Genomic DNA, 19,687 nt, shown 5'->3' with positions numbered 1-19,687 from the left:
AATTCAAATGAGAATTGTTGATGAGTGCACATGGTTTCACATGAGACTTTGTGATGTGTAGAAATTGGTATACTATATAGTGTTTAAGATGGTATATTGGTATCTTATATATTATATGCGAATTTCTATCATATATGTGTCGAAATTGGTATCTTTATTGGTTCATGTTATATTTGTGTTTAAGATGGATCTATGTTGGTTAATTATTGAATTAGTCTAGATCTATCTTTAACTCTGGATCTATTAAGCTCCAAGAGGGATCAAATCGCTCGAGATGCAAACCTTTCTTCAAGTTTTGCACTCAAAACGATGTTTGTAGGTTAAGAGATTCATCCCTCCAGGGGCTTGATAAATCAGGAATTAAGACAAATCTAGGTTGGTTTAGAAAGTTCAAGTGTTTTGGGTTTTCCAAAGTGTTGAATCCATTTATGCATTCAAAAAAGCATTTTTAAATGCAAGAAGTCATGCTTTCCTCCAAAATGGTGTCATTAGATTTAGGAGAATTGATGATTTTCTCTATTAGTTAAAGTGCAAATATATATATTTTTTTTTTCTTAAATATTTCTTTCAAAAAACTAATTAAAATTTGTTAAAATTATAATTTTACTCATAAAATTTTATAAATAAAATAGGGGGAAAATTGTCCATGGGTTCTTGGATAGACGGTCTGGTGCTTTGTTAAGGCACTCCTTAATGTGAAGATAGGGATTATATATTAGACATGATGAAGATGCAATCCTGCTAAGTTTACAAAAAAAAAGTAGGGAACCGGGAATTGTGTCACTAGATTCATGCAGATTTTTTTTAATTATTTTTACTTAAAAGACACATATTTTAGATATTTGATTTTTTGGTTCTTAAACAATTTTTTCAAAATACTAATAAAAAATTATGAAAATTTTAATTTTAATTCATTAAATGTTCACCAATAAAATATTTTTATATATTAAATTAGCTTTATTTAACTATTAATCATCAATCAAACAAATTTTTATTAAATTATGATTTTTTATGGTTTAAAATATCTTTATGATTCAGTACTTTAAAAAGATGCAAAAACACTCGCAATTGTAAAAAATTTACAACCCAAACTCACGGCTGTACAAATTCCAAACAAATTGGGAAAAAAACGCTATAAAAAAAATCCAAAATATAAGAAATAAACTTGCGATAAAATTAATCATCAAATTGAAATAAAATGCCTAAAACATTTAACTTGTCCACTCCGCCTTGTCTATTATGAATATACTCCGTGTATTGTAACACTAGTAGGATTCATTAACGATGCATTATGTGTATTCGGAAATGCATAAAATAAATCCGGATAAGGTTTTTGGAAAAATAATAGTAATGGAACCCCGAAAATTCGAGGTTTCAGTCTTTAAATTGTTTTGGTTTTCTTCCGTGAGAAAATATCTATTATCGAAAGTTGAAAATTGATCGAAAGATATTTTGGCAGTCGATTCGCTGAAATTGAAAATTGATCGAAACATACTTCTCCAGTCAATTGCCTGAAAAAGCAGTATTCTAATTATTCTTAGAAATTGCTCGAAAAGTTATGGAAATTTCAGTGATATTTAGATAAAATAAGGATTTTTGTAAATCCAAGTTATTGTTGTTAAACTTCAAAATTTTAGGTGTTCTAGAAGTTTTTGATGGTGTTGAATCTATTTCTTCCATCAAAAACACAATTCAAACACTGTATCTACAATGTTTTTTGAAATTTTTTTACCATCATTCCCACCACTTTTAATTATCCAAACAATTCCTCGACCTTCATTGACAACTCCATATAAAAATATAAAAACGCACCTACCAAAAATGGAAAAAAACTTTGCGTCACCAACTTAATGTTTCTATGACCTATCGAAAACCTCTTTTTTTCATTTTGGTAGGTGTGACCAGATATTCTCATTTTCTACCATATCTACCACAAAGTATTTTCCAAAAATTTGGACTTAGAGCAGACAATTTTTTTTTTTCACAAAAATCCCTGTTAATGTCTTGTTAATTAACCCTATTAACAGTATACGGGGCATCTTCATAACGCTCAAAATAAATTCCAACCAAACCCTCTTGCACTAGTCTAACTAGTCTCACTTCTGAAGTAAAATTCCAACCAAACCCTCTTGCACTAGTCTAACTAGTCTCACTTCTGAAGTTGGTTAGGTATATTTGTTATCAATTATATTTAATTTTTATTCAAATTATAAGTTTGAGTTTGTCATTTCTAAACTATTGGACAATATTAATTTTATTTAATTATATATAATTAAAAAAAATATTTTAAATACTTAATTTAAATACTTAAAAATAATAAATTTATCAACAATTATTTAAAATAACAGTCTCATTCACAAAAAATTATAAAAAAATATTTTAAATAATTAAAACCAACAATTCCATTACAAAATTGATATAGAGATATGAAAGAGGGGTAAATATAGTTGAATAAATATTTTGAATATGATTGAAAATTGAAATATGATTAAACGGGTAAATATTTTTTAGTTTAGACTGTCATTCTACAGGGCACTATGGAGGAATGTTAAGAGTGTAACTTTATTTGTCCATTTCTATCTCATATATACTCTATTTAGCAATAGAATTTAAATAATAAAAAATAACACATTGTATTTTGCACTCTGGAAAAATTTACATCCTTATTTAAAATAAATCTATACTAATATATAATTAAAGATACTTTACTCCATAAAATTATCTATACTAATAGCAAATTACAATCCTCCTAAATAGGTTACCATGACAGAGACCCAGTTGCCATCTGCGGGCTTCGTGAAACGCGGATAACATGTAGCTAAAGATTGGAGGCAGTCCACGCTGTAGTTGTGCAGTTATTGACAACTGAGAGGAGTAAGTTCCAATCAGGAACATCTATGAATGCTATTGAGCTCAAATGCAGAGGACATTATCCTCTTTAAACAGTTTGTATTTTTCAATTAGATTCAGTGAAATTTATATTTTTATTTGGCTTGTTTTTTACTGTATTTGGGAAGTTTTTCTGGTCCGTTTTTTCGTTTAATTTTTCTAAAATCTTTCAGAAATTTATTGAAATCAAAAGTTTGATGGGTAACTCTTACACAATAGTGCCCTAGGTTTTTTTCAGGGTGCTGAATCCATATATAGAATCAAAAAACAAGTTTAAATAACACAAATTAAGATTTCACCTCAAATTTTTATGTCAAATTCCACCAAAACAACAAAACAATCGCACTATAGAAAACTCCATTTTTATTGAATCAAATTAATTTAAAATACTTTATATATTCATTTTTTCTTTTATATGAAGATTTGAGATGTGATAGATAGGTGAATAATTAAATTTCCAAATCTAAATTTTAATTTTTAAATTATTATAATTCTGCTGAGTTAGAAAACTATAAATTGAAAAATACTACACTTTAATTTTAAATTAAAGAACTGAATTTATTTAAATTTCCCAATTCAATTTTTAATTCTTCAGATCATTATAATTTGATTTAAAACAATATAATTTTCTTGTTAACCGTTTTTTATTTATAATTTTACAAAAGTCTTGTAAAAAAAAACATAATTAAATATCAAACTTTAATTACTACACAAGTAAACACAAAAATAGCTATATACACCTCCCAAACAGATATTAATTAAAAAAAAACAAATAATTAATAATAAAAATAATTATATACTCCATCATTATAATATTTAGGAAAAAAACAAACCTAATCCAATTTGGCAGTCCATTACACGGTATGCTTTGAGATAACATCTTCGATAGTTAGACGCGCGGATGCAGCCAGTAATTCGTGTGGAAGAATCCCCAGTTTTATTGCCATCTTTCAAACTCGTTAGCCTTCGAACCGTCAGCGGACTATGCAAAGATGCCCTGTAATTTTTCCTACTAACCCATCATTCGGTGAAAGATGATGGCCAATCTCTATATTTAAACTAGCATTTGTATCAGATGTTGCAAAGGAAACCTGGTAAAGCATAAATTGAAGAACACAAATACAGCAAAATAATACTTTGATAAAGAATAAAAATATATTGAACACTCAAATCAATGCCCCATTAACTGTCACCACTTAGTAGACATATATATCAACATTAGGGTTATATACAATGATCAAGAAATTTCCCATATACAAACAGCGTCTTCCACAACAACCTTTTGTCACATCCACATTTTAAAAAATGCCTTGGAACGTGATTGGAATCTCCCATATTTCCTTTTTCATTATGCAAATAAATCTTCCACGGACAAAAATTTACAACTAATTTGTTATAATCGGGATTATGTTTTATTTATTCCCTTCACAATCTATCACTTTTAAATTTTAAACATGGTTCTCTGGTTTTAGGTCGCAAATTATGTGATAAAAATGTGCTCATCATTTTCACAATGGCTATATTTTTTTCCATTTGTAAGTATTTAACACTGGCAAGCAATTGAATTTGCAACAAAAATGATCAAGAATAGCTATTTTGTGAAAATTATTTATTATTTTTATTATATTATTTAACAGATAGTATGGCCAACAATTAGGTTACAGAAAGTATTCCCAACGATTATCTTATTGTTGCACAGTTAAATCAAATTTGAGATCGTTAAGGGAACTCTCTTTTTTATTATCTAACAACATTGATACATACATGGCCAACAATTAGGTTACAGAAAGTATTCCCAACAATTATCTTATTGTTGCACAGTTCAATCAAATTTGACATCATTAAGGAATCTACCCGAGTATGAGGAGAAAACAAGAAAACAAGGGGGCCCAAAAGGATCTGGAATGTATGGATAAGATCAATATCTCTTTAATTAGTTTTCGGGTTGTAGTTTCAAGTTATCCTTATTAGTGTTTGGTAAGATTGACTCATTTTCACTCATTGTGTGTATCAGATCAATTGGTGGGCTTGTTACTAAAACAACAGTTGAAGTTGTCATAACTGAGCATGCCATTGCACCTCTTATCACAAATTCAGAGAAGGGTGTTGCTCAAATTTCCCTGTTAGGATGATTGACAAGAGAGAATGTTCAATGGTGGCAGACATTGTGAGTTCTAAATATGTGCACATGCAACTTGGTTGTCCATTTGTTCAAACCATCTTCTTGGTTTCTGATTTGATTTGGTCAATCCTTTATTGTATCTGCATCATCTCAGAGCTCTTCTCATGAGTATATTCATCAACAAGATCTTATTTACCTTCTACAAATATCAGGTGAAAAAGATAACTTACTTGATGTGAGGCCACAATCATATGAAGTGATTGAATATCTGGTACTCCAGAGCAAACCCATTCAGCTCAGGGTCTGCTTCATGCATTTATTCTAAATAACCAGTCATCGCGTGGTTCATATTCTGGATAAGTACTTGTATGGTAAGCTTTTTATATGTATAATTTTATGTTGTTAGCTGCTACAAGAAATTTGAAACTGGTTTGGTAGCTTATATTTGAATTAGTTACTCTTATTTGGTGGTGGTTTTGAACATAAAATAAACAACACTCTGTTCCTCATGTAATAGGGTACTTATTTAGAATGTCGAATGTAACATATGCAATCTACATGTATGCCCTAACAACAATGTGCATGCACTATTTAGTACGACATGGATCCTAGCCCTTAGTAATGAATGGAGCAAGGACTACTATGCAACTCTTGGACATTGGAATTTATGCTGTGAATTTTCTTTTCTCAAGAGTTCATAAATGAAATGTTCTGACATTTTCATGTTCAGAGTTATCCTTTCCTTTTTCAGTTCAAATGATATCCAACTTTTTAGCAAAATTTCGCGTTGTCCTAATTTGGAAATAAAAAGTTCATATTCTGATTATTCTTTTGTTATCATTAACAGGATTTTGTTTCAGATGATTCAATCTTCTGTGGGGTTTTTTCATGGCCATGGTCCTTATGGTCATCTTGTTGTTCGCAGGGTTAGAGGTTCATTACCAGTGTAATTGCATTCTTTTTAGCAATCTTTCAAGGATAAATCAAACAACATCAATGCTACTGATACATACAATAATAAAAAGAAGGCCAAAAATGCCCAAAATGACTTAGGTGGTGATGGCGAAGTCAGTTCAACAAAGGAATCCAATCTTTTTTCTGCCTGGAAAGACACCTACCTAAAAGGAATCCAGTCTTTTTTCTTTTGCAGATACGTATCACCTACATTTCGGCCTTGAGGAAGTTTCTTATTCACACAAATTCAGGGTTATTTCTGTGTGGTTAACCTACACTATTTTGAGGGTAATTGAATGATGCTTGGAGCACAATATGTGGATTGATTTTTAATTCAACATTCTGTCTGCACATGTGTGTCCTTCGATCTTGTACTTCAAACCCCTTAAGTTGTTCTACGTAGACTTCCTCTTTAAGCAAGCCATGTAAGAAGTCAATCCTAACCTCCATTTGGTGTAGGATCCATCCTTGAGAGGCAACGAGAGAAATAATAGATCGGATAGTGGTATATTGGAAACTGGTGCAAATATCTTGTCATAGTCCACTCCTTCCTTTTGAGAGAAGCCTCAAGTAACGAACCTGGCCTTATCTGTTTCAACACTCCCATCAAATCCATGTTTGATTTTGTAAGGCCATTTAGAAGTAACCACAGACTTGTCCTTGGGTCTAAGAACCATGTCCGAGACATCATTCTTCATGATAGATTCATATTCCTCATTCATCGCATCCTTCCCAAATTGATGCTTTATGGCTTCTTCGAACATACATGGCTCATATTGAACAATAATACTCATAGCAACTAAGTACCCTTGATACCTATTTGGCTTCTTACTTTCACAGAATTTCCCTCTTGGAGCGATATGTCTTTCAGCATCTTCAAGAGTATTTTTGAGCCCGAAAGATATTTTCCTTGAGGTATAGGTATCACTAGGTGGTGGATCAATGGGATCCATTGGGCCTTCAACATCAGGCATAGGTTCATCTGAAGGAGGTTCATCCTATTTTTCCACAACATCATCATTATTGTCCTTCCTTTCAGTGGGGACATCTTGGGTCTTCCCAAGGGCAATATCTTCATCGAAGGTGACATCATGGCTAACTTCCACATCTCTTTGTCCAAGCACATAGATTCTATATGCCTTTGAATTCTCACTATAGCCCACAAATATACATTTCTTCCCAGATGCTTCCAACTTGTTTCTTTTCTCTTTATACACATGAAAATACACAATACATCCATATATTCTAAAATGAGAAACATCAGGTTTCTTACCAGTGAAAACTTCTTCAGGTGTCTTAAAATCCAGTTCTTGACTTGTGCCACACGTGTGAGAGAAAAGAGAGCCCAATAGTTGTACAAACCAATGGGAGTAGGGGAGATAAGAACACGAGTGTTGATGATGATTCCAAATGAGTTGAGAGGTCACGGGTGAAGAGTCATGTCCATTGGGCTTCATGAGCCTCGATGATGATGTGGCCAACCTGAACAATTTGCACATGTGTGGGCATAAATTCAAAATCTCACACTTCTACTTGTCCAAATGCGATGATTTTTATATCAATTTTGGTCTCTCTCATAAAGTGAAATTTAATGCAATCATCATCTCCATCAAATGAATTGTTCCAAGGTGGACTTTGGCCCTAGTTGCCAATTTTAACACTTTTGATCTTTCAATGGTCTTAAGTTCCAAATTTCACTCCACTAAAACCTAAACCCTTAGTAATGATGAGAAAGTTTTAAATGGGGGAGAAAGCATAGTATGAATTCTATAGAAAGTTTGGAATGATACCTCATTACATTTTAATTGGCATGGAAAGAACATTAAACTAAGGAGATAACTCCCTATACTTTCATACAAAGGAGATAACTCCCTGTACTTTCATGGAATTGTTTTCAAAGTTTCAATTTTAATTTGAGAGCCACTCTTATAATCAATCACGTGCATTCCAAACTTTTCATTTAAACAAGATACAACTTTTCATTTAAACAAGACAATTTATCCTTTTCATTTAAAAAAGACACTTTATACTTTTGTCAGCCAGTGTTGAACTTTTATCATACTGAATGTGTTGAACTTTTATCATAGTGAATTTAAAACATTTAATGGAGTATGAAACTTTTTAAAAGAACATATTTAATTTTTGTGCCAAAAAATATCTGTGCAAGATCCTCCCATAGCTAAAGTGAAGTTTTAACTCTGATAAAAATGAAAACTTACCTCAACTAGGTGAATTAGAAGATTATTTGAAGCTGATGTAGAATATCTTTTTTTTTATATTGAAAATTTTAATTAAAAAAAAAAAAAAAAAAAACAAAACTTGTTAAACTGAATATTAGTTAAAACAACCACTCAAACCAATATTTTCATCATTATTCAAAAGAAAAGATTACAAAAAAAAAAAAAAAAATTATTGAAAAAAATAATTAAATGAAAAATAAATTGCTTTTAAAGAACAAAAAGCCTATGTCTATTTTGTACATCTCTCATTTTTTCTTATATTTTTTTCCCTCTTTTGGGCATATTTGATGGTTAGATAGTAGAATTCTCAAATTCTTACTCATTGAAATATTAGGTAACTTTAAAAGTTTATAACTGCAAAATATTATGAATAAAATTGAGTTCGTTCATTGCATGAAAGAAAGAAACACATTAACAATTAGACATCACTTATTATTAAGACCTATAAATAACAAGACCTATGAACCTTGACAAGTATATCATAGCTTGTTTGGTAGAAATGAGAATAAAATGTTGATGTGAATTGGCATAGTATTACTACATATAGAGGTCAGAACTAAAATAGAAACAAAAAAATGCAGATGTGAAACTCAAAATAATAGAATCAAAGCAGGGAAAAGAAGACAAATTAGTTAGAGGCACCTTACATCCAACTGCACTGCCTGTACAAATCCAAGTTGTCTGGAGTTCTCCAATATTACCTTGATTACCTTGTTGAAGTGATAAAAGTTACACAGGAAAAAGGGTAAACTCCATTTGTATATAACAAGTGAAAAATCATAACTGTCAAAGTCAGTCAAAGTCACTGATAGGAGTTATTGAACTCTTCTTAAGGACTTAAATATAGAATATTATCAAAAAATAATGAGCTTACATGGTAGATCATAGTCTACTATATTGTATCTCTATATTGTACATTTATCTAGCTTGAGTTTTAGGGAAATGAAGACTTTTCTCCATTCTATTGTAAACCCAATATGACCAATGTCCAAAGCTCTAGTTAAGATATCTATTGGATGGAGTACTCTGAAACAAGTTTTGCAAATGCATAAAATTTGTTGCTGAGTAGTTTGGATGGAGTGTCATACTCAGCAATTTGTCCTGATTCAAAACAAATACAAAGTAAGTAAAAAATGAAATGTGTCCAAAAAAATAGTAACTGTAACCAAACATTAGAAAATAAACAGCTAAAAAATGTTAAACCATGCTTTAATAGGAGAACCATATCACTCTCAATAACAGATGGAATCCGATGTGCTATAGTAATGACTGTGCACGTAGAAAATTGGTGGCGAATTATTTGCTGAATAAACTCATCAGTTGCAGTGTCAACTGAGGCAGTTGCCTCGTCAAGGACCAGTATCCGACTTTGTTTTAGTAGTGCCCGTCCCAAACAGACAAGCTGGCATTGACCCACACTGCAGTTTCCTCCATTCTCAGACACTGTACAAGAGATCATTCCATTAAATTTGATTCTCAATTTTCATTCTAAAAAAAAGGGGTCCTAGAGACCAGGTAGGTCTCAAGGACACCAAAAAATAAACAAAACATGAGCACTAAGATGGAAAGCAAATAGAAGAAATAGCTACTGTAAAAGGTTTTATTTTTCTCCTTCGGGACTTCCATTGAATGTGATAAAGACACACAGACCTGAGGAATCAAGTTTCTTTTCTTTTGCTCGTATAATCTCACCAAGTTGGCACTTGTCCAAAGCCTAAAAGCACAAGAAAAATCGAAGTAGATTCATAAACAATAAACTTACAGCAAGATCCTCAGTGAAATATCTATATTCTTCAAGGCAAGAATAATTGGCACTAAAATTGATACTAATGCTTCGAGAATATGAAGCAGAACTAACCTCCCAAATCTCATCATCCAAGCAATCTTCGAGAGGATCCAAATTATTTCTTATAGTGCCTTCAAACATTGTTGGTTCTTGGGGAATAATGCTTAATTTGGATCTTAGGTCATGGAGGCCTATGGATGAGATGTCGACTCCATCAATGACAATTCTACCCGTTGTTGGTTCCACAATGCGAAAAATGGATTGAATAAGAGTAGATTTGCCACTTCCTGTCTGACCCACAACTCCCACCTTCGTGCCTCCAGGGAAAGTGCATGTAAGGCCTTTCAAGATGTGGTCCATAACGCACCTGATTGTGTGGATCAAATTTATAAATGAACTGACATGAAAATTACTAGCATTGAATGCATGAAAAAGAGTTTATTTGTATTGAGTTCTGACCTGCAAATCAGTTAGACCTATCGTTCCTCTAGATGGCCAGTTGGAGTTTGGTCTACAATTCTCTATAATCATTGGTGACTCACTGGGAGTTCGTGAATACTGCATTATTCTCTCCGCTGACAACATGTTGGTCTTCACATAACAAAGGCACCATATTACCTAGGCTTGTACCATGTTCAGACTTAGACTATATGTTACTGCCAACCCTGCAGTGCCTGTTAAGGTGCCATTTCATTTACTTTCATATTTCATTATAAAGAATATGTCTAGTCTCCTGAGATTAGTTTAGGAAAAATAATTGTAAGCCAAGATAGTGCTTCTGTACCTACTTGGGCTAATTACATCTTGAGGCAAGCGAATGAGGAATACCAAAAAGAATGCAAACACAAGATTTGACAGAAAATCCATCCGAATGCCAAGCCACTCATTGGCTCCAACATTGTGGAGACATATATATATATATATATATATATATATATATATATATATATATATATATATATATATATATACATATACATATACATATATATATATATATATATATATATATATATATATATATATATATATAGATATATATACATATATATATACATATACATATACATATACATATACATATACATATATATATATACATATATATATATACATATACATATATATATATACATATATATATATATATATATATATATATATATATATATATATATATATATATATATATATATATATATATATATATATATATATATATCATTCAACTCAAGATTTATTTCCATGAATCGAAATTCCTGGTCAAAACTTCTAATGGTGGTTGCTCCAGAGATTGATTCTCCAAAATGTTGTACGATTGGAGCTCTAAAAACTGATGCCGGCCGAGCCAGTTCCCTAGCTGATGTTATGTAGTGTTGCTGCATGCAAGGAAGGTCAAAGGAGTTACAAGAATTCTCTTATTACTATAAAAACCCAAAAGCATGGAAACAAAGAAATACAGATAAACTTTTGTCATGATAGAATCCTGATGCAACTTAATCTATTTGATAACATCCTTTTCAATCAGATTATGGGATCTACCTACAGCAAACATTGAAGTAGAAATAAAACTCTCTTATCGCCAATTTATGTTCCTTTGAGAAAATTAAAATTTGCAAGTTCGTATTTATTATTATTGTGAAATACAGAGAATACCTAATACCATATACAACTTGTACCCACTGGTATAAACACAATGAAGACCTACCAAGCAATATGAGACATGACTGCAATGATCCCCAAAAGTTGTATAAATGCAAAAGCCAATTCTCCTAGTTGAGAAGGAATCAATGTGTCCACTGCACTCTGATCAGTTGATGCCTGCCAAGAAACAAAGAGCTTGTTACTGACCCACTAGAATCAAATGATTTCCTCCTCTCTCAGCAAAGGTATTAGCCTATTAAAACAATAAATGTCAACTGACCCGATTCAGTATTTGCCCAGATGGAGTTGCATCAAAGAAGGACATTGCTGCACGAAATATACACCTGTGCAGAGTGTTGAAAAGCTGATTAGCAGTTTTAAGTCCAACTAATGAAAGAAGCATAGACCTCACAAGAACGCACAGGGAGCTGCTTAATGTCAAAGCAACATAAACCAGAATGAAAAGTGACTTTCTCATAGGGGAACTCTCATTTTCTTTTGTAGAGTCTTTCGATGTCATCCAGAGGTTACTACATATTTGAAGTAGCTGACTTATTATTTGGGCCAATAGTATTAGAGGTATCAAAGTACAATTGTATGCAGCAGTAATGTAAGACCAGTATACCGACATGCTTACCCTGTCTATCTCTCTTTCTTCTTCTTGTACAAGCTGTGAATTTTTATTCTCTTTATCCAATCTTTCTCTGTGGTTTTCTAGTTCAACCTCTTCCTCCACATCTATTGAGTTCTGAACACTGCACTGCTCCAGTGTGTCACTAGCAGTAACATTTTTCACTGCAGTTGTATTTCCAGGACATGAGCTTTCAACAAATCTCTCTGATGTGTACACTTCAGATTTCTCCATAGCAGAAATAGCTTTCAAAGCTTTCTGATGTGCACCAACTAATTCCACAAAATCTATGCCTGATTGTAAGATGTCATCATATCTTCCAACCTGAGTAATTTCACCATCTCGCATTACCTTTGAATAATATCATTTACATCAACAAAATATGGATCACTTATCTCCTCCTCTCAATAAATGATCAATAAACCCATTGTCCCTTTACCAATTACATTGAAAATTTTAATATCACTAGAGCAGGATGAAAGAAATTGAAACCTACTAGAATGATGTCAGCAGAGGGTAAAAACTCCACTTGATGAGTTACATAGACTACAGCCTTTGAACCCTGAATACCAAGTATGCATTCCTATAACAGGCAAGTCCAATTTCTTAGATGTTTATGGACATGAATTTGTAGTGGCACAACCAGCAATGTATATTATCCAGACTGAACAATGAATTGCAGAGTGCTACTGTAGAGCTTCATCATTCCATCAAAACATTAAAACTAATTAATTCAGAAAACCTACAGTATGTAAAGGATAAGAGAAACGTACTTGGAAAATATGTTTTCCGGTATGTGCCTCCACAACACTAAAAGGGTCATCAAAAATATAAATGTCTAAATCTTGATATAAAGCACGAGCAATCTGTATTCTCTGTTTTTGTCCACCACTCAAATTTAACCCTCTTTCTCCAATGTCTGTCTCGTCCCCATAAGGAAAAAGTTCAAGCTCTTTTTTCAATGCACAAGCATCAAGTAGACTATTGTATCTAATCGTATCCATCTGTTTTCCAAAGAGAATAACGTCTTTAATTTTCCCACTTTGTATCCAAGGAGACTGAGGGACATATGCTTTGGTAACACTTAAGCTAACAGAGCCTGATATTTTTGGTATTTCACCTAATATGCATGATAAAAGGCTTGATTTTCCTGAACCAACAGTTCCACATAATACAACCCTCATGCCTCTCTCTAGTTGGACATCTAAACCTCTTATAGTTGGACTAGAGGAATCAGGATTCCAAGAAAATATCCCTCCTTGGATTTGAATCACAAAGTCTATTGACTCCTTTGATACCTTTTCTACCCCATCGTGTTGCAACTCTTCCTCCTGCAGAAAGGCCACAATGTGGTCTATTGACACTTTAGTTTGAGAAATCTAAGGGATTAAGCCAGGAAGCTTTCCCATAGCTCCCTGAAGTGTCCCATAGGTTGCGAGTGCAAAAAGAATTCTCCCTGCTGTCAGAGGCACTCCTATAAGCATACATGTACCAAAAGTTGCAACAGTGATAAATATTGGTCCAACAGAGGAAACAAATGTTGTGATAGCTGATGCGTAAACATATTTTTGTAGCCAAATATATTTTGCCTGCCTTAAAATTTCTAGTTTCCGAAGAAATCTTGTCTCCCAAGCCTGCAATTTTAAGATCCTCATAATTTTTAATGTATCCAATGTGGCCTCCATCCTTTTGTCTTTTTCTTCCATTATTCTCTCCTAAAAATTTTCTTGCAATTTTGCAAGTGGGAAATTTGGCAACATAACTGCAAATGAGGCTGCCAACCCTGAAAATGCTGCCATGCCCAACATCTGATATAGAATAACGAAGGCCAGAACAAATTGAAGAGGGAAAATCCAAATTCTATGCATATAGTAACAGAAACATGAAACATTCTGAACATCTACACTCATGTAGTTGATAATCTCTTTGCTTGTATGCTTCTATCTTGACTGACTAGAAAGCAACAAGCCCTTCCTGTATATAATAGCTGTCAATGTTGCTCTAACTCGTAAACTGATGTTGTTTGAAAAACCCTTGTCCCTGTGACAAAGACTCTAATACCTTTGCCACAAAAAAAAGCACAAAATAGGACATAGCCTTGACTTTCAAACTGTTTCTTTTCACCTAGAAACTGAATAAAGGCATTTATAAAACATGGACCTACATATGATGCACAAGTCTCCAGTGCTACTAAGAATGTAGTCAAAAGTACTTCCTTCCGAAAACATAGGAGTAAGGCTTTTGCTAATAAGCCTGCATCACCTTTGGCCTCTAGCTGAGCTTTGATTTTAGGGTATAATTGGCCTGTCCTGTCTGCCTCTGCAACTTGGGGTACATCATCAATATGCAAAGGGCTCTTATAACCAACAGCAAGCAAAGGACTCATCCAAGAAAATGACAGCCGACTGAGAAGGTTGGTTGTTGCATAAGTAGAGACTGCGTTAATGTTTCCACATTTTTGGGGATTGTCTTTCAAGAGAGGTTCTAGAATGGTCTGTGAGGAGGACTCTACACCACTTCTGGCACAACAACTAGTATAACACAAGCAAGCCAAAATGAGAACAGCCATAATTTCAACAAAGATATCAACAACAACGCTTCTTTGTTTTGTCAACCGTTGAATGTCGAGGACGATGAAGAAAGCCTGCAGAATGAATGATAGACTCCACCACAACTGCAATAAAAGTGGAAATTTCTATTTACCTTCTTTTCTGAAGGAGCGATGAACATAAGCTGACATTGTAACCCAAGTCAGAGCCTGGACAATATACTCACCCACATTTTCAAAACCTTCAGGCCTCTCCTTCAGCCACCAATACACAAGGCTCCATATCCCGAGAATGTTATAGCATATACACAAAAAAATGCAACCACCTAAAGCCATCTTTTGCATAATCCCCAGTTTAAACTTACTCGAAAAGCTGTTAAATGGAACAAGAGGTGTAGGTGGCCGAGGTGTGCGAAATTTACACCTTGTCCAACACAGTTCAAGGATGACAAAAACAAGAAAGAGCAAATTAATCCCAATTGCAAGTGCATGTCGAAAGAACTGCCCTTAAAAAAGAGCTCTAAGTCCCTCCCACCCAACTGTTTCACCCATTTCCAGCCAGAGGGTATTGTTATTCTTGTTTAGTGCCCCTATGGTTTCCATGACTGCAAGAAAATAGTTTACTAACAATATCAACAAAGTGCCTTATGAGTATATCTACTTCAGTACCCACATGAAAAAGTGCCAACAGAGCTCTTGGTTACCATTACCATTTATAAATGCACATACATATTGGGCTTCATACAACAAGGATGTTGTAGTGCAAAAACCTTCTTGTTTACTGGATTAAATAATTCTAGAAGCAGCATAAACATAACTAGCACTCAGAGATGGTGAGATTGAATAACAGGCCAATAACTGATACTTGTATACTTGACATGCCTGGGTAGCTGGCTGCATGTGCTCTCCCTCTTTCATTCTAGTGGGCAAGATGCAAACATTTAAAAGAACAGAGAAATGGGTGTATCAATTGAATTCTTTGTTAAAATATTTATTTTATTTTAATTTTTAATAATTTCTCAAGCTCATCCTACTGTTAGCTCATTGACATTGCCAGAGCTTCGTCTCTAATGTTCTTCTGGGTAACAGATATCCAACGCAAACAACATGATTTCATGTAAGTTTTTTCACTATGTGTAGTCCTTTCAACACCATCACTGCTTTGGCATGTTTCTTTGTTTCTCTTCCTATGCTCCATGCAAAATCTAGAGTGTAGGGACTCCATATTTATAAAGGATGACCTACAAGACTGAAAACTTCATCTAGATGGCATCTCTGGCATGATCTTGACTTTACGCACTACAGCAAAAACAATGTATTGAAAGCTCAGTTTAAACTGTCTCATTGAATCATGAGGTGTTTTACATTCACTTGCTTTATTTCAAGTGCAATCAAACAACTGTAGACTCCCAAACCTACCTAATGGAAAAAATTTGATGGAAATTACAGCAACGCAATAGATCTCTATTCTCTACATCTATTTGTTTCTTTTTCACTACCTTTCAAGAAGAACGAGATATGTGCCATTTATAAAATAAGGAATAAAAACAAATCGACTGTACTTATTATTGATGCATCCATATCAAGTCAATACAAAATAACCATTAAAAGAATCAGATGCTACTATACCTTGAACCTTAATTTTTCCAACAGTTTTCTTTGGATTAGGAGCAGTTCCTTCTAGGGCAGCATCTGCAGAATCATTTCTCAACAGTTCTTCCTGGTTGCAACAGTATTTGCTGTAGTCTATACAAGTTGCAGACATTTCAATTTACACAATTACTTAATAATATGCAGAGTATTACCTTCATTGTGAAAGAATTTGCATTTTCCGAACTACATGACAATTAAAAGAAATCAACAAAGACAATTTTATTAATAACCTACCCAAAGGCATTACGCAAAACAATGCACTCATTATGAAGGAATTCAGGAACTTCCATGTGACCACTGGCCCATGCCCGGTGACAAAGACGCACACAAGCCTCATAGGCAATGAGGGCTTGCCAGGCTCCCCGCCCTCTACACTCAATAATTGTAAGCACATTATTGTCAAAATGCATAGCAGATGGGAAATAACATCTATCTGATAAATAATTATTGATCGACATTAACATGAAAAACAAATCTCAAGACATCCTGGGCACGGACCAGCTCCAATCATGACAGTTGGCTCATGCCCAAAAACAAAGGTGCACACATCCCCCATAGACAATAAGGGCTTTCCCACTACACTCAATGAATTGCAAGCACATTCGGATCAAGATCCAGAGCAGATGAGAAGTACATTCTATCCCGTAATGAGTTACTGATCCACATTAACATGAAAAATAAATATTGAGGCATCCTGATTGTTTCTTTTTATATATCAACACACACAAGACAAGACCTTAGGTAGGAAGAAACAGTCAAACCTGAGGTGAAAAGTGGGTGGCTAGCTTGCTGAAACTGTTGATTGCCGGCAAGAACCTGCTACCTCTCTAACATTCACAAAAGCGGGCCTGTAAAAGCAAAATCAGAGACTTTTCTTATAACAGTTTGAAGTTTCAACTCATGTATGACTATAAACAAGTGTACTCATTTATCAGACCACATTTTCCTAATTTACAGCAAGACCATAGATTTATGAATTTGAGGATGTACTTCGAACATTGATCAGGGAAAAATTTTGATGGAAATTATAACAGCACAATAGATCTCTATTCTCTACATCTATTTGTTTCATTTTCACTACCTTTCAAGAAGAACGAGATATGTGCCATTTAGAAAATAAGGAATAAAAACATATCAATTGTACTTATTATTGATGCATCCATATCAAGTCAATACAAAATAACCATGAAAAGAATCAGATGCTACTATACCTTGAACCTTAATTTTTCCAATAGTTCTCTGGCTTAGGAGCAGTTCCTTCCAGGGCAGCATCTGCAGAATCATTTCTCAACAGTTCTTCCTCTGGTTGCAAAAATATTTGCTGTAGTCTATACAAGTTGCAGACATTTCAATTTACACAATTACTTAATAATATGCAGAGTATTACCTTCATTTTGAAAGAAATTGCATTTTCTGAACTACATGAAAATTAAAAGAAATCAACAAAGACAATTTTGTTAATAACCTACATCCCTGTAATAGAGAGGTTCAAAGTGTGCTATGTGACTGAATAAACTGTCTTTCTGAATCATGAGGTGTTTTACATTCACTTGCTTTATTTCAAGTGCAATCAAACAACCATAGACTCCTAAACCTACCTAATGGAAAAAATTTGATGGAAATTATAACAACATAATAGATCTCTATTCTCTACATCTATTTTTTTCTTTTTCACTCTTGGCTCTCATGGTCATATGGCAAAGGCTTTGATATGGTGTACATTGTAAATTTGGGATTCCATATATCTGTGTCTACCTCGGCTCTCATATTCCTGATTAGCCATCCCGTTTTGCTTACCACCTGCTCTCATATTCCTGATCACCCATACCATTTTGCTTACCACCGGCTTGTTCCTTTAGACAAGGCACTCTGTTTGAATCTAAGGAAAACTGGTATTCGAATTGTATCCACCGATGGTATTTGAGTCTTGTTTCCACTCATGGTATTTGATTGTATTTGATTATTTGATTATGATATGTATACCATATAATCCATGGTATCAATCCATCCATAAATGATTCCACAATTTAATAAAGAGTTTTCTTCTTTCTTTTGTTGTGTTGCGAGGCCCTTCTTTCTTTTCTTATGTTGTGAGGGATTCGCTGTGTTGTGTATTCTCTGTTGAACGTTTAGTTACATCATTCATTGTGTTGAGTATTCTCTGTTGAATGTTTAGTTACATCTGTATGTTTTCTCTCCTCATGCTCCTAAATCTTAATCCATGAGATCTGGATCACTATTTCTCTACGCTACATAGCGCCATGAATACACGACCTCATGTTGTTATGCTCCCTTTCCCTGCTCAGGGTCACATTCATGCCATGATGCAACTCTCTAAGATTTTATATGCTCGAGGCTTCTATATCACCTTCGTCATTGCCGAATACATACAAGAGCACTTCGTCATATCCGGATTGGTGGACTCTGTTACATCTTGGCTTGTATTCAGATTCGAAGCCATTCCAGATGGCCTACAACCATGCAGAAACGAATTGAACGAGATTTCCTGCCGATATACATGAAATGGAAAAAAGAGAACAAGAGAACCCACCATAATAGGCATTTTCCAAGCTTCCATGTGGAATGTAGTCATAAACCAGCAGCTTTTCCTCTATACCCCAGTAGAAAGCTCGGAGGAAAACAATGTTGGGATGTTTAACCCTACCGATTGCTTTAGCTTCTGCTTCAAAATCCTTGATACTCTGAGACAAACTAAAATGGAAATACATACTCTGATGCCGAGCAACCATTCTGTAACAGATCGCAATTGCTGTAGCCATCCCGTGATAGACCGAAGACCAGAAGTGGACCTGTGACAGTCCAAGGCATCTAGTGGTGATAATCCAAGCCCTTTTAACGCTGAGCAAGACCTCCTGGAATTATCTCATGGGTCCTGTAGCAGACTGGGTATGTTCTAAGGGTCAGAATATGATTTGCTACCTTATGATTGATATGAAGGTTTTCCTGAAGTCGATTTCCACAGATCCAGGGTCCTGGAATATAGTATCACCGAGCGAGGGCAAGTGCAGCACATGGAGAAAGCACCTAGAAGTAGCGTAGCATCGAGCAAGGGAAAGCGTCCATCTGCTGGATCGCATCGTATACTAGTCTAATCGATTGGATGGGTAAGATTATTTTCATCGTCTAACACTTAAATCAAAGGCTTAGAAATGTACATGTCACCCAAAAGGAAAGTTGATTTCAAAGGGAAATGCCTTAC

The 19,687-nt window shown here is 34.0% G+C and overlaps 1 pseudogene; it reads right to left on the bottom strand.

Moving 5' to 3' along the window:
* Positions 1–9,214: 9,214 nt before the first annotated feature.
* On the bottom strand, positions 9,215–19,247 carry LOC149188966 (putative ABC transporter C family member 15; annotated as a pseudogene).
* Positions 19,248–19,687: the final 440 nt, after the last annotated feature.

Source organism: Pinus tabuliformis, chromosome 3_1, assembly GCF_031772625.1.
Source record: "Pinus tabuliformis cultivar Carrire ecotype Pingquan chromosome 3_1, CPIR1, whole genome shotgun sequence".
NCBI classification, from domain to species: Eukaryota; Viridiplantae; Streptophyta; class Pinopsida; order Pinales; family Pinaceae; genus Pinus; species Pinus tabuliformis.
This window is presented reverse-complemented; position numbering and strand designations above follow the sequence as displayed.